Source organism: Giraffa tippelskirchi, chromosome 5 (genome assembly GCF_054371585.1).
Source record: "Giraffa tippelskirchi isolate mGirTip1 chromosome 5, T2T-mGirTip1v1.2.pri, whole genome shotgun sequence".
In the NCBI taxonomy this organism is placed as follows: Eukaryota; Metazoa; Chordata; class Mammalia; order Artiodactyla; family Giraffidae; genus Giraffa; species Giraffa tippelskirchi.
The window spans coordinates 144,846,954-144,863,336 of record NC_137279.1 but is presented as its reverse complement, the minus strand read 5'-3'; the positions used below and the strand labels follow the sequence as shown (position 1 = coordinate 144,863,336).

Sequence of the window (16,383 nt, the reverse complement as noted above, 5' to 3'; positions counted from 1 at the left end):
ATTTGAATAGATGAAAAATGAGTCTGTACACAGCATTATCATTCATTGAATTCTACCAGACATAATTCATTTGCATTTATATAGATAAGAAGCATTTGTGTTATTAGTAGTTTTCTATAACTTAAGTAGTTCGTAGAAGAGCTCAAAGTCCATGAAAGGCAGGATAAAATGGAAAGGGCACTAGTTTGGACCCTCAGTATATTTTTTTCCCCTATTCAAAGTCTTTCACGATTTTTCCTGGCAATAAATAATACCAAATTGTTTTCCAAAGTGATTGTTTCAAATTACTGTCTCACTAGAAGTGTACCAGAGTTCCTATTGCTTCATATCCTTGACAACAGTTGGTATTGTCAGATTTTTAACTTTTACAGTTTGGTAGGTGTTTAATGGTATCTCTTTGTAATCTTAATTTGTATTTCTCTGATAAGAATAAGATTAAGTATTTTTCACCTCTTTATTAGCTATTTGACTATCCCTATGTGAACCACCTATACCAGTCTTTTTTTCCCCATTTAAAAAAAATGAGTTACCTATCTTTTTCCTTCTTTATTTGGTAAGAATTCTTTATATATAGTCTGTACATTAATATATTATATATTTTCCAATTATATGTGTTGCAGAGATCTTCTCCTACTTTTTTGCTTGCCTTTTCCTTCTTTTACTGGTATTTTTTGATGAACAAAGCAATTCTAATACAACCCAGTTGATTAGTTCTATTTATGGTTAATGATTTTTAAAAAATCTCTTCTTAGGAAGTTTTTGATTACCTAGATTTCTTGAAAATATTTTAGTATATTAACTTTTAGAAACTATATTATTTTGCTCTTCAAATTTAGATTAAAAAAACATTTCAAATTTATTTCTATTTGATGTGAAATAAAGTATCAATTGCCCCTCTCCCAATTTGGTACCCAGTTTTCCTGGCACCACTCCTTAAAAAGAGTGTTCTTCCATTCCCACCCAGCAGAGGCATCTTGGTCATAAGCCAAATATTCATATAAGTTTGGGCCTATTTCTGGGCCTTTTTTTTTAAATCCCATAGATTTGCTTGACTGTTTTTACACTGACACCACACTGTAGTGTTTTCATAGTAAGTTTTATAATGTCTTTTTTTTCTAATAGAGCCAGCCTTTCTACATGTTGTTCTTCTTTAAGACTAATTCTAACCCTTATATATTCTTTTGAATTTTAGAAGTAGTTCATCAAATTCCACAAAAACTGTGGAATTTTATTTGTGGTTTTTCAGACTGCATTAAATCCCCAGAAATTTTACTCCTAGGTGTTTATACTAGCGAAATGAAAACATATGTCTATGAAAGAGTTGTGCATGAATATTTATAGCATTTTATTCAGAATTGCTCAAAACTAGAAAGGACCAATGTGTTTGTATATTATAAAACTACCAACAATGAAAAGGAGGGAGCTTCTGATACACCCAACAACGTGGAAAAGTCTCAAAAATAGTGTTTTGAGCAGTAGAAACCAGACCCAAGAGTACATATTGTGCAACTATATTTATAAGAAGAGCTTCCCTGGTGGCTCAGATGGTAAAGAATCTGCCCGCAATGTAGAAGACCTGGGTTCGATCCCTGGGTTGTGAAGATCCCCTGGAGAAGGGAATGGCAACCCACTCCAGTATTCTTGCCTGGAGAATCCTATGGACAGAGGAGCCTGGCAGACTATAGTTCATGGGGTCCCAGAGAATCAGACACAACTGAGGGACTTTCACTTTTAACAACCACAGCTACTCTGTAGTGATAGATATGAAATCAGTGTTTGACTGGAGTGGAGAATGGAGGAGACTGGTGAGGGGAATGAGCTGCACAAGATGTATGGGTGCTGACTCTAGAGATATCCCTTTAAAAATTTCTGATATTGGGTTTTCCTAATTAGTCATTCCAAGGGTTTATCAATTTTATTAATCTTTTTAATGTTTTCCTCAGTTGATCTTCTGTATTATATTGTTGTTTTTATTTAGTTTAAGTTTGCTGATTTTTAAAAATGATTTCTTGAAATGAGGTGCTTTATTCACTGATTCTAGCTTTAATCCTATTATAAATATTTAATAAATTTCACTTTAAACATTATGTTATTGCACAGTTTTATATGAAATAATTTTATTATCATCAGAGAATTTCTAATTTCTAACATAATTTCTACTGTCTTCTAGCTATTATTTTGTTATTGATTTTCAGCTTCATTGCATTGTGAGCAAAGAACTTACTCTGATTTTAGTACTTTAAAATGTGTTGAGACTTGTTTGGTTTCATAGCATATGGCCCATTTTTGTACCTGTTTGCTGTGGTCTTTCAAATGTGTATTCTTTAGTTGATAGATACAATGTTCTGTATGTTTATTTGGCCAACTTTAACATTTATGTTCTTCAAATTTTCTCTATCGTCACCCGTTTTTATTTTTCTTATTTGTCCCATAGGTTTCTGAGAGAAATGTGTTCAAATCTCATACTTTGATTGTAGATGTATCTTTTTTCTTCTTGTACTTTTATTAATTTTGCCTTTGTATATTTTGGAACTGTGTTAAATAAATTTGAAATTTGGAGTTGCTAAATCTTCCTGATGAATTGAACTTTTTGACACTGTAAATTGACTTCTCATACACCAAAAATGAGTTTTTGCTGTACATTCTACTTTGTTTGATATTAATAAAGCCACACAAGCTTTCTTTTGGCTAATATTTGCCTAGCATATCTTGTTAAAACATCCTTTTAGTTCCCACATTTCTGTATCCATATGTTTAAATGTGTTTCTTGTATTAATACATACGGTATATTATTGGATTTGACTACTTTTGTCTTTAAATTGGAGCATTTAGCTCACTCACTTTTAATATAATTACACACAAAGTTGGGTTGAAATTACCATTATATTAAGTGGATTTCTTTTAGTCCTGCTTGTTTCATGTTCCTATTTTTCTTTTCTTCTTTGGGATTGAGTTTGTTTATCATTCCACTTTTTCTCTCTGTTAGCTTGGAAGTTTTACATTCTTTTATTATTACTTTAATGATTACATGAAACATTTTAGTATGTATTCTTAATTTAGACCTTAGAACTCTTTAATATAGTTCATATCTCTCTTGTCTATGTTATTATTGTGCTGTATTTTCCTTCTATATATTTCCAATGCCCAAGATACTACTATTGTTCAACAGAATCATTTATTCCGATTTACTCATGTATTTATTTTTCTCTTTGCTCTCCATTTATTCTTGTATCATTGATCTTCCATTTGCAGTCACTTACTTTTTGCCTGAAGAATAAATGTCCTTAATATTTCTTTTATTGTAGGTCTACTGGTGACAAATTCTTTCAGTTTTTTGTTTATCTGAAATGTCTTTATTTCACCATCATTCTTAAGGGTATTTCCTCTGGGCATAGAATTCTAGGCTAGCAATTAGGTTCTTTCATCACTTAGGTGCACCTGGAAAATCTAGGATAAACTCCTCCTTGCAGCACCTGTAATTTAATCATACTTTTACCATATAAAGTAATGTTCACTCCTTTGCTATATGAAATAATATCCACAAGTCTCAAGAATTAGAACATGAATGTATCTTTTAGAGGGAGCCACCATTTACCCTACTGTACCATTCCATGCTGAAATTTTCAAGTAAACTTTTAACAAAAAGTTTCAGGTCATTCCAAATATGAAGCCCTGTAGATCTATTTCTATTTCTGTTGTTTCTGCTAGTTTGTATTTATATCTTCTTATCTTCTCAATTTCTGGTTATTTTTAATTGTGTGTGAGATACTATATTTGCACAAGTGTTTACAGATATAATTTGAGGTCAGTGTTATTCAGCTCTAGACGGGATTACATTTGCTTCTGTAAGTACTTGGAGTTTAGTACTCTAGAAACAGCCTATTTCAGTTTCAAGAGACTGAGGTGGTTTGAAGATAAGCTGCAGTCCTGTAGGGACCTGTTAGCTTTCTGTTCTTCCTTCCTGCTAGAGCGTATCTCTTTGGAGATCCTAACCGAAAGCAAATGATATGCTCAGATCTTTTCACCCTGTTTCTAGCAGACTATGAACATGAATCTCTATTCTCCTGGCTCTTCAAGCATCTGTAGAGGGAAGACAGGTGCAAAATGCCATCCCTTTTCTCTGGACTTCCTTTCTTCCCTTGATTCTTTATTTAATGCGCCCCCCCCCATCTTGTTGACTTTGGGATATTTTTAAGTGTTTCATAAATATTTTGTCTATCTTTCCTTCTTGTCTTTGGTGGAAAGGTTTATCTGGCAGATCTGGCATATCTAGTGGGTTATTCTCAGAAGCAAAAGTCTCCCTGAAGCTTTTCTCATCTATCTTAAATTTTTGTGATGAAAAATTTCTGACATTACAAAAGTAGAATAGTACAGAGAACTAGGGTCTATATCACCACCCCAATTCAACTATTATCAAGGTTTTGTGTGTTTGCTTGGACATGTTCATGATGTATAAGGAGAGAAAATTAGAAAGCAAGGCAGTATTTAAACCCTGAGTCATCCCTTTACCTCTTTGTTGCATTGGTCGCTCAATTGTGTTTGACTCTTTGTGACCCCGAGTCCCCTGGATTGCACATGATTGTTTACTGTCTGAGCTACCAGGGAAGCCATTTAAGTCCAGCATCAGAGACAGGACTTCTGCCCTGGTTACTGCTGTTCTCTCAGCTCCTAGCACAGGGTATACCTGGTGCATATGTTGCAATTTGTGACCTCCTGTTGAATGAATGAAATATTCTGTAATACCACAGGCTGTTGAAGCTGGAAGAAGCCTTCACTTACCATAATGCACCTCGGTTTATAGAAGGAGATGCTGAGATCCTGAGATCTGAAGATGTGTTGAAGGTCATGCAGATGCATAGTAGAGTTAGGCCAAGGTCCTAGAGCTCAGGGCTCTTTACAAATTCTGTACTTCTTCCTTACTTTGCTAGCTTGTTTAAACACCACTTTTTCTTCTCTTCTGATAACACTGAAGTTTAAGGGCATTTCATTATAAGTATGATGATATAATATGGCATTAAGACACGACAAGGCAAGTTTTATTGGCCATTACTACATGCCTCAAGTGAGTGGTGAAGCCTTTGACCACTCAAGGCATATTAATAGCTCCATAAAATACATCCTGGATTGCTAGTGCTATTATCATCTGGCTATTATATTTCCTAAAGTTATTGTACAAATGCCACTTTAAAGAATTTTCTTTTTATCTTTTTAACTGGGAAGGTTAGCCTTCTTTTATGAGGGACAGTTCTTTATTGGTTAAAGAAACTAGAATTTTCAGTTAACTTGGAAATTTCTGTGTGTGAGCTTTGGAGTCAGACTCGTCTGTGTTCATATACTGCCTTCTTATTTACTGGCTCTGCAACATTTAGGCAACTTTGCTAACCTCTTTGAGCCTTAGTTTTCTCTCCTGTCAAATAACAACAAAATACCTATCTTTTAGAATTCATATGTGCAAAACACCTAACAGAGTTCTTTGAACATAGCAAGCAGTCAATAAGTCATATATTGTCATTATTATGATGTTTAATCATATGATGTGATGATGAATGCAAAAGAGAGTTTTTTCCTTTGATTAGTCAATTTATTTGTAAGATTAAAAAATGTCTCAGAGCACTAACATTAACTTTATTTTAATTTCTTATCAATAAAAGAGCTAATATGAGTTGAACATTTGTTCTGTTCCAGGATGTGTACCAAGTGCCTATGTATACTGTTTAATTTAATCCTGGCTTTATGAGATAGATGCTGTTATTATCTTCACTTACAGGTGAAGAAATTTAGAAGTTAAATGATTTGTCTGGGATTTTCAAGCTGATAAGAGCCAGAGCTCATGCTAAGCTTGGTATTCTCCTTGCTTGTGATCTTAACTATTCGGCTGCACTGCCTCCCTCCAGGACATCCTAAGCTCACAGTGACTCTGGGGAGTTCACTGAAAAGAAAACATGTCTGAAAAAGTGAAAATGGAATGGGGAGAACTGGATCAGGAAAATGTTGCTAATGCGAACAGCTCTTGTTAATTCAACGGACATGAATTTGAGCAAACTCCAAGAGAGAGTAAGGACAGGGAAACCTGACATGCTGCAGTCCATGGGGTCTCAAAGAGTCGAACACAGCTTAGTGACTGAACAACAACAGTTTACTAATTTGGAGGCTGATGTAGGGCTTGGATCAAAGTCTACACTGGTGCTAATTTTGAAGGTAGTCATGGTTAGATAAATGAATCATGTGAACAAAAGAAATGTTCCTATTTAAGTAAATAGATTTTTCCCAAGTATTTTTACCACCTCTATGCATACAAACTTAAATGCAATTTGTTCTAATGTGCTTATGATTGTAAATCCTTCATTTGTTCTCTGCTTGGTACACTTTTGGACATTTGTTGATTACTTTTTTTTAGTATCCACCTTCTTTTTCTCACAGCACCTAGATAATTCTTTTGGGAACCATTTTATACCTCATTCAGTAGTAGTCACTTAATTTGGGAAGAATGGATCCTGATTGGCAAGACCCATCTTTCAAATACCATCCTTCTTGAGGAGTACTAGTCAGTCGTTACTCAGTCAGTGCATAACATTTTCCCTGTCTATGTTGATAAGTTCAGCACTAGGCGTGTGATCTGAATTGGATAAGTCAGTGTGATGCACTGAACTTTTGTTTGAGAAAGAGAAAATTGTTGTTTCTCAGGATGGTCTGGGTTGCCTATGTGAGGTCTGGAGCTGCTGCAGCTATTTGCTTGCATAAGGGAAAGCAGCCTAAGGATGATACAGACACAAGGAGTAGGGAAAAGGTGAAAGAATTGTAGAGAAGCTTAGCTGGAGCAATGATCAAACCATCTCTGAGGTTTTTCCTGCTGCAGGACTCTTTTGTTACATGAATTAATAAGTTTCATTTATTGTCTAAGCATTGTATATATACATTTCCTATGATTTGGGTTTTTATGGTAATAAAGAGTGAGTCTCCCTATCACTGATTGGGATAAACAAAGTTTAACTATTCAGGCAAAACTCCCTGTCAGAAAGCAATGTTGTCCATGTTCTTGAGGGCCGTGTAGCCTCTTGAGATGCCTTGGCAGGATTTTAGATGTGTTATATTATAGATCTTCTCTGTAAGCCTGTCTACTGTGGGTCAATTTCTCCTTTATCCAGTGATGTGATATCTCTAACCCTTACTTTCCACATGTATAAATTCAGGATAGTAATAGTACCTAGTTTATTTGGAGGCTGTAAGGCCTAAATGAGCTGATTTGTCTAGCATAGGGTCTGTCACATAGTGAATACTTAATCAGTGTTAGTTGTTTCTATTATTGGTATTATTGTTGTTGTTATGAGTTTTCTTAACACTCTCTTCCAGAGCAATCTTTGTTTCTTCTGTAGACCTAGTCCCTAAAAATTTGAACTGAACAGTGTTGATTAGAGCAGAGGGGCAGACAGAACCATTTTGCAAAGTCTATAAAATGACCTTGAAAATTGTCTTCTGTCTTCCTATGCTATGCTTCTGAGACTTGGAGCTCTGTGAGTGAGTCCTGGCCTGTGCTTTGACCTCAGTGGTATGCCTTGTGCTTGGGATGCTGTGTCCTCCTTGTGATTCTGTTGATGGCCTGCAGGGCTCTGTGCAGGGATCATGGGACAGTGCCTCCAGTTCTTCGTAAGCTGACCAGCCCTGTTACTTGGTGAGATGAGGCGAAACAGTAGCAACAAGATACTTTTTTTTTTTTTTTTTGCCTTTTTGAATTAAGCAAACAGAAAAAATCCATTATTCAGATATGAGAAATGTTAGTTTTTAGATGGTCGAGAGTGGACTTATGATAACAACAGCAGCCTGGGACAGAGAATGATGACTGAAATCAGAGGGCTGGAATACATAAATAAATCAAATAGTAGCACTTCCTGAGCATCTTTCTTCCCACAGGCTCACTGCTTCTATCATGGGAAAGACGTGTGTGGCAACATTCACTCTGAATTGGGAACACAGATATATGTGTATTTCCCTTTGTCTGAGATTTGTACATTCTAAAGAGCCTAAAGATGATTTTTTGCTATCTTTCTGAGAAATTAACTTTTGTCTTTCCCTTCCTGTGAGCCAAAAGAATAGTCATCACATGCTTCCCACTCATGACTTTATGGAAACAAACACAGGCCTCATTCAGAGTCTTCACCAGCTGGCAAGCATTTCATTGGTCATGGAGGGAATTTTCACTGCTATCGTGCACACACATTTCATGTCTGAGTGGAGTTGGCCCCTCTGCTGACTGCCCTCTTCCCTGACTAACCTCATGAATACAATGGCTAATGAGGATAAACGGAGAAGGCAATGGCAACCCACTCCAGTACTCTTGCCTGGAAAATCCCATGGACAGAGGAGCCTGGTAGGCTACAGCCCATGGGGTTGCAAAGAGTCGGGCATGACTGAACGACTTCACTCCACTCACTTCACTCACTTCATACTTTATCACTGGAGAAGGAACTGGCAACCCACTCCAGTTTTCTTGCCTGGAGAATCCCATGGACTGAGGAGCCTCGCAGGCCATGGTCCATGGGGTCGCGGGGAGTCGGACACGACTGAAGTGACAGAGCAATGAGAATAAAAACAGCTATTGCTAATTAAGTATTCATCTAATACATTATCTTTAGAAGCATTCTCATTTTGTCCCATAATAATCAATAACCCGGTGTTGTTATTGGGTTAATAACATTACTAACCCAATTATATTGGGTTAATCACAGGACAGGATAAATACCTGTCCTGTTTTTATCCTCCTTTCACTGAAGAGGGTTTAAACAGAGGCTTGGAGGGTTCAATAACTTGCCCAGGACACAATCTTAGGAAGTGCAGCATCTCCTCAACTCCAGATTGGTCTGACACCGGAGAATGTGTTCTTAACAACTATTCTACTCTCCTGTGATACCATGATGATTTTCTTGCATTGTAAGTATTCTTGCATGTAGTGTTATGGTTGTATTCTTATTATTCTTGATATGTAGAGGTGCCTTTATGCTTGCTCCTGCTCCCAGTTCCTTCCTGGTTAATCAGTATGCACATCTTTGTGACTGAGCCTCATTTTCCTCTCACCCTACTCTCTACCCACCTCATGTTTACAGATAGTCCTCTGGGTGGACAAGAGTGGGTAGCCCATGTACACAGGCTCTTAGGAAGATGCACTGTGGAGAATAATGGAAGCTCCAATGGCAGGTCTAGGTTCTTTTTTCTACCTACTCCTTCCTTCTGCACCCCAGTGTATTTACTGTCTTTGCCCTTTTGCTCCCATATTCCTTTCCATTATCCTTGGAGCTCCCACATTCTGACATTCTCTCAGGAGACATTTAGATTTCCTGGCATCTAGGTTACAAATCCCTAATACTTGAAGCAATTTTCAAAAGTGTGGAGAAGAGAATTATTGTTAGCTATATATTTGGACTGTCTGTAGTCGACAGTTATAAAGAGTAAAGTAGTGTTTGGTAAAACAATTGAGGGATGGAGCAACAACTCGATCAGAGCCTGGCTCTTACATATGTGATAATAGCTCAATATTGCCAATTTTCTTTCCACCATCTTCAAGTGCTTCCAAAGAAGATTTGATCATGGAAGGGTTATAACCAGTAGTAAGCTGGTTCTCCCTGAGTTCATTTATTCAACAATGAGTTATTATTGCCTGTTCTCTTTAAGGTTCTTAATTTCATTGGCTCACTAACCCTTTTATTGAAAGCTATGGATTCTTTTCCCCTAAAAATCCACAGCTTTGCATGTAGGACTTGAAGTGATTCATGGACCTTTGAAGTCCATCTGAAGACTCCCAGCTAGGAACCCCAGCTTTGTGATGTACCACCTTTCTGGTTTAATCACATTCTAATCTCCACATCAAGTCCTTCTTCATGTATGAATATATAGATATATTCAACCCAGATTCTTAGATGGCACTGTACTCAACCAAGTCCTGTTTGTTCATCACTGAAACTTTACAAGGCTGTTAAAAAAGAAAGGAAGTAACTGTGCAGAATTACTCATAATCAAAGAGATGTCCTTAGCAAAGGCATCATCTTAGTCTAGTCAGCCTTCTAAAACTTGGTATGTAGGGTCTCTAAAATTTTTTATGGAGAATTTAAACACTTTGATTGAAATAAAGATCCTAGGAGAGAGGAAAAAGAAAATCTCATTTATGGTTAGGCATAGTGGGTTAGGTAAGTCTCAGTCATTTTGAAAAAAGTAATACCAATACAATGAGTTCTCAGATCTGTAGATACGTGTGTGTGTGTATGTATAGTGTCTGAAGAAAATGATAATTTTTATACCTAAAAGAAAAGAGCATCTTCCTTTGGGGTTCCTTAGTCCACAGTAGTATGACAGCTAATCAGAAAGCTGCCACTCTGTGAGGGGTTTCATTGACTCTGTTTTCATATTATTTTGTTGGATGATTTATAGTTTCTCTGACAGGTCTGCTGTAGCCTTTGCATTCCTAGGAGAAATCATATATCACTCAGAGTCCTAGAATACAGGAAAAGAACAACAGTGCCTGGGCTTCATTGCTGCTGTGGTTTACATTGACTTCCATCATAAACAGAAGTTGACTGATTACAAAAAACGAATAGAATTTTTTTGCTGACTTTCTGGTTGGTTACACACTTACTGCTCCCTCTCCAGTAAGAGTAACAGGAGAATTCTCAAGCTGGAACAGTATTGTGTTTCCATACAGAAAACCAAAACCTCCTATAAATTGAGATGAGGTGGAAAGGGCATGAGATTCAAGGGCTGGACATTTGTCTTCCATTATTAGGTTTTCCACCTTTCCACCTTAGACCCTATATCATATACTATGATATAATTGATCAAAGGGGCCCATTATCTAGAACTTCCCATACATCATTCTGAATATTGTACTCAAAGGAGAAGAAGCACAAGTCCCATCTTCACTGTCTGGTCAATGGGTAGTGTGTTCTGCTCAGTGCGAGAGTAACTTGCTATAGCATTTTTGGAGAACCCGGATTCCTCTCTGGCCTGGCAGATCCCATCTTAGGCTGAGCGCGGAGAGGCTGTGGCCAGATCTGCATCGCTTGCTCCTGGCTTTCTGCCAGGGCACCACGCAGAGCCTGGGTGAAGTCATTCTTCCCTGAAAACCGAGCCGGGAAATTTCTTCTGATGTATTGGAATTGACTGAGAAGGTTAAGAAGAGCCTAGCTGAGAATCAGGCTGAGGAGGATGTTCTTTCAAGTTTAGAAAGGTATCGCATTACTCTTACGTCTATGGTTTCCTCTACTAAGAAATTATTAAGATGTATTTCCACTGTAAAAAAATGGCCATTTGAAAGTATTTGAGCATATGCTAAATTCAACATTTATTTTTAAAACTATAAGGCACACTATGTATGAGAAAATCAGGCAGTGCACTCGGAACTATCATTGAAGTTTAATTTGTCTGTTTGCTTATGGGTATCTGGATGGAAATCAGTGGGGCTGGCCATGCTCATTTCCTCTTTACCTTCTTCCCAAAGGGCTTCATTATAATTCCTTTTTATCCTTTTAGTTCCCTCATGTTCTATTCTCCACATCCTTTTCTCCCCTGGAATCTCACTCTCAGGAAAGAATCTGATCTCAGTTATCTATACCTTATAAACCTTAATGTGAATGCAAACATGGATACTGATACTCCTGGGGGAATTAGAATGATGTCACGTATTGTGAAATAGAAGACTTGCTTCTTTCATAATGGAGACAGAGACCAGTACCCAAATACATTTCAAAAATAAACTTGAATATTTACTAGGCAGGGGAGGTACCATGGTCACAAAGGTAGTTTTCCCATGGTGAGGCTCATCCATTACGTTTGGATGTGCTGAGCTGTGCAGTTTCTCCCAGTTGTGGAAAACTCAACTGCATAATTTGTCTAAATTAATGCTGAGTGTAACAGAGATATCAGATGTGGAAATAAAATCCTGTAGGCGGAGTTTGACCAAAAGACGTAGTCACATATAGAAATTTGCAGAAATCTAAGTGAGAGACTTGTATTTCTATTGGGCATGGAGTTGAGGGGGTTTCTAGCCAGTCTTGACCATCTCTCTAGATCTTAAAGGACAGATCAGGTGAAGCAGTTCCCAAATGACATTGTTATAAGATCTTATCTGCAAACCTAAAACTCTGATCAAGTCATGGTGGGTGAGCAACTTTATAAGATCGTAAAAGGAAGAAGAAGAATCTGAAATGTGTTCCTTTTTGCTTCTGATTATAACTTTTGTATGATGTGATGACCTCATCCAACAGTCAACAATGGCTTCCTTTTGGCCAAAGGTTATTTGACTATTTCAGAGAGACCTAGAAAACAGTTCCTTGGTTTCATCTGTGACTATTTGTGACTCACTGATGGCTGTCTTGCCTGCTATTGTTTCCTGGGAATTCTTAGGGAAATTCTGAGACAGACAACTCCTTTGTTTGTAGAAGTTAGCTCTGGAAATGACAAGTGAAATTTTTATCTTCAAATAGTACACCCTATCTAATCCCAACTGGATAAAAATGTATGTATATTTACCAGTTTCCCTGAAAAAGTATAGGAAGCCTTGGCATCAAGATGTTAACTAGAGTAAGGAGTCCTATTACAGTTTTCATAGCATCCTATCCTGTATTTTTGCCTTGTAGCATTTATCAAAATTGTAGTTCATTACTTGTGTAATGGTTGGTTATCAATTCCTTTTCCTCAAACAAGGACTCTGTCCTATACCGGGCTTAGAGTAGTGTTAACTAAACTTCTGAGTGATGGAATAAGAGGTGCTTATTTTCCTGTTTCTGCTTTTCTCTAGTTTTACAGCTTCTACTGTGAGCATACTGTATTCCTCATTACAAAATGCAAGTCTTACTAAAACGAAAGGTACATAATTAAGTATTCTCTATTACTTTTAAGAGAAGATATTTCTTCAGCTAAAGAAGAAACCTACATGGAAAGGACTAGCAAAGAAAGGGGCACATTGAGGAGTGTGTGGAAATGGTAGGTTTCCTCTCTTGGATCTGAGAGCTTTTTAAGTAGAGGAGATATCCTAAAGAAAGCACAGAGTGTGCCAAGATCAAGAGAAGTCCATTCCCACAATAGCAGATAATTGACCTGGTGGCTTTGTCTTCACTTAAAATAATGACACAGTTCATATTTTGTTCTTTACCCTTTAACATTGGGCTTGCTTTTTCAAGGAAAAAAAATAAGTGAGACTGTTACTACAGAATCACTTGTTAGATGTATTATGTTTCAGGATATGTTTCCAGGCACTTCATGGTGGAAATTTGGCCCTCAGAGCTTAGGCTTGGTTTTCATCTATTTCCTGTGTCAGTATATTTTAGTATGTCTTTAAGTAAACTGGGTAGCAAACTCTCACTCCCAATAATTTATGACTGATCGGAATAGCTACAACTTTTTTTACTGTCAGAAGAATTTAAATTTAGTACATGACAATCATATTCCACAGTCACATTTAGTATATTAAAACCACAGGAGAAGTTATCTACACAGAATAAGGGCAGTAGGTCTTCAGCAATGATCGTTTGGTAATGTATCTTTTGATTTTAGGTTGAAAAGAACCTTGATGTTTTGGGGTTTCTGATTTTCAGATGAGTGGCTAATAACCTATTTTCAGAAAAGCATTGGGGACAGGAACATGTACTTGGCTTCGTTGAGTGCAGAAACTCTGCTTCTTGGTGGACCACAGTTTGACTTTGTTTTCAGAGTTGCTGTGGTGTAACAAAGCACCCTTTATGCCTTCGCAGTTGTCCTTGCCAGCCATCACCTGCCAATTGGTTCTTGTCTATGGAAGTGTTCTGAGTTGGAAAATGAGGTGTGAGAAATACTTTATTTAATTCTAGGCTACTCCTACCTTTTGGATACCATTACATTTGAAAGTTTAGGATTTGGCCTGGTTCACTTGCTCATTTTTTTCACTAGAAAATATACATTAACTCATTTTTGCTAATTTGCTAACTAATTTTTTAAATTGCTATCAGGGTACTGTGCTAGGCACTGTGGAATTAGATTTAGAGAGGAGAGATAGGCTGTGTTCTCATTAAGTTTACAGGATTAGAGACAAGAAAAACATCAAATGAAAAGCTACTCAGCCTTTTAAATTTTTTTTAAATTTTGTATTGGAGTATTGTTAATTAACAATGTTGTGGTAGTGTCAGGTGTACAGCAGAGTGATTTAGTTATACATACACATGTTATTTTTCCAATTCTTTTCCCATTTAGGCTATTACAGAGTATTGAGCAGAGTTCCCTGCATCCTACAGTAGGTCCTTGTTGGGTATCTGTTTTGAATAGAGCCGTGGCTACACAGCCTTTTAATTTCATCTGTGATCTGCTCTGCTGTAGGTATTATGAGGAAGTCTAAGTGGAAGATATGCTAGGGGGAAGTAGCTAGATGGGAGGTATGCAGAGGGCCATGACTTCATGTGAAGGCCTTGAAGTAAGAAGGAGCTTCTGTCATCACAGAGATGCGGTGACTGCTGCTCAGCCTGGGAAGGTGAGTATACCCGCAGAGAAGATAGAGCAGAGGTCAGGGGTCAGATCGTAAAGCTCCTACCCACGTTGAGAACTTTGGACTCTGAGCTCCGCGCTTTCAGCTGATTTAAATGTCTCCTTTAGGAAGAATGTGTAGGGAACACATTTCATTTGCATGTAGTTTGGCCACGACTGCATTAGCCCCCTTCCTGTTTTGGAAATTGCTTGCCTATCATTCTATCTCCATGATTATCATGGAGACAGTGGTGTTGCATTAGGCCACTCTGCATCTCAGCCACAGTGGATTTATCTAGGGGTTTTTCTTATTTGATCCCCTGGGGTATTGGAATTGACTCTGAGAACAGAGAAGTTAGTTTCTTTCCTGATGGCTGAAACAGTGGACCAAAGTGAAGAGCTGTTAGGAGGCTGTGTTCTGTTGGGTGGCCTGAGGCCAGAATGAAGGAATGGAGAACTGCAGGTGAAATCAGAGAAGCAGAATCCATCCCTGACTCCTCCACGTGCTCCAGGCCCCGATTCTAGACCTTTCTAAAGAAAAGCAGAAACAAGAAAATAAGCATCTCTCACTCCATCACTCAGAAGTTTAATTAACACTACTCTGAGCCTGGTGTAGGACAGAGTCCTTGTTTGAGGAAAAGGGATTGATAACCAACCATTACACAAGTAATGAATTACAATTCTGATAAATGCTACAAGGAAAAAATATAGGACAGGATGCTATGAAAACTATAATGGAACTCCTTACTCTAGTTAATATCTTGGTGCCGAGCCTTCCTATACTTTTTCAGGGAAACTGGTAAATATACATACATTTGATCCATTTGGGATCAGATAGTACATACTATTTGAAGATAAAAATTTCATTTGTCATGTCCTTTAGCCTTGGATTCCATAACATAATAGTATTCCTCTAAAAAGTCTTCTCGCCCCACTTGGTGTTAACACTAGCCAGAGTTAGTTTCAGTGACTCATGTAAAATTATTTTTTTTCTGTGTATGAAGATATTTATAGACATATATTACAATTTTGCTTTAGGCCCATCTTTTGATTGTAAGCAGGCCTCAAAGCTTGTTAAGTCATGGAAAGTCAATGATCCTCTAGTTTAGTTTGAGGATACAAGGGAACAGGAGAAGTTCAGTTCATCTAACATTTCCCAAGAAGGAAAATGTGTTCCAAGGAAACTCTGCTGCTTAAGCAGAAACACTTTAACAGGCTCATTTATGGATCTGAGTGTAAAACCTTAATAAGAAATGATATTTTACCTGTAGTATTCTCTCTCATCTGTGTCTTTACAGCTCACTCAGGTCTTATTTCTTTTTGAAGGTAATATAAGCAGCAGTGCTATTAGCATAAATTAAAAATGTGGTTTGTTTATAAGCATGACCAACTGCATTTTCTGATTTCTGTCTTTGCTCCACCCTCAGCTCTTGGAGTGAGCAGCTCTGCTAACGGAGGGTCACTTGCACTGCTCTGGCTTCTGGTCTGCTAGTTAGAATGAAGAGCCTATGCCAACCACTGCTGAGATGTGAGAAAGTGCTACTCTGAAAATAGGCAAGTTAAAGACAGTTCTACCATGGTGTGATTACCAGCTGCTCCTCTTACCTAGTTACCGAGCTCACTGTGAAACTCTACAGAACAGTAGAGAAGAACAGGATCTGTGGATTCAGGTCTGTGTGGAAATCCCACCTCTGCTTTTCTCACACTGAGTGATTTCCATCAAGTTACCTGATCTTTCTAAATCTCAACTTGCTTATCAATAAAATGGGTTACTAATAGTACTTACTGCATCAGAGTGGTATGCTTCAGTAAAATAATACTGCTGCTGCTGCTGCTAACTTGCTTCAGTTGTGTCTGACTCTGTGCAACCCCATAGATGGCAGCCCACCAGGCTCCTCTGTCCCTGGG

The 16,383-nt window shown here is 37.6% G+C and overlaps 1 protein-coding gene and 1 non-coding gene across 2 annotated transcripts in view; both read left to right on the top strand.

Moving 5' to 3' along the window:
* The window catches only part of ST6GALNAC3 (ST6 N-acetylgalactosaminide alpha-2,6-sialyltransferase 3), a 630,739-nt gene that overhangs the window by 25,183 nt on the left and 589,173 nt on the right, over window positions 1-16,383 (top strand). The window lies entirely within an intron of this gene.
* Window positions 11,744-11,907, top strand: LOC145508189 (U1 spliceosomal RNA). Its single transcript, XR_014055441.1, has one exon. It is a non-coding gene; the product is annotated as a U1 spliceosomal RNA (small nuclear RNA).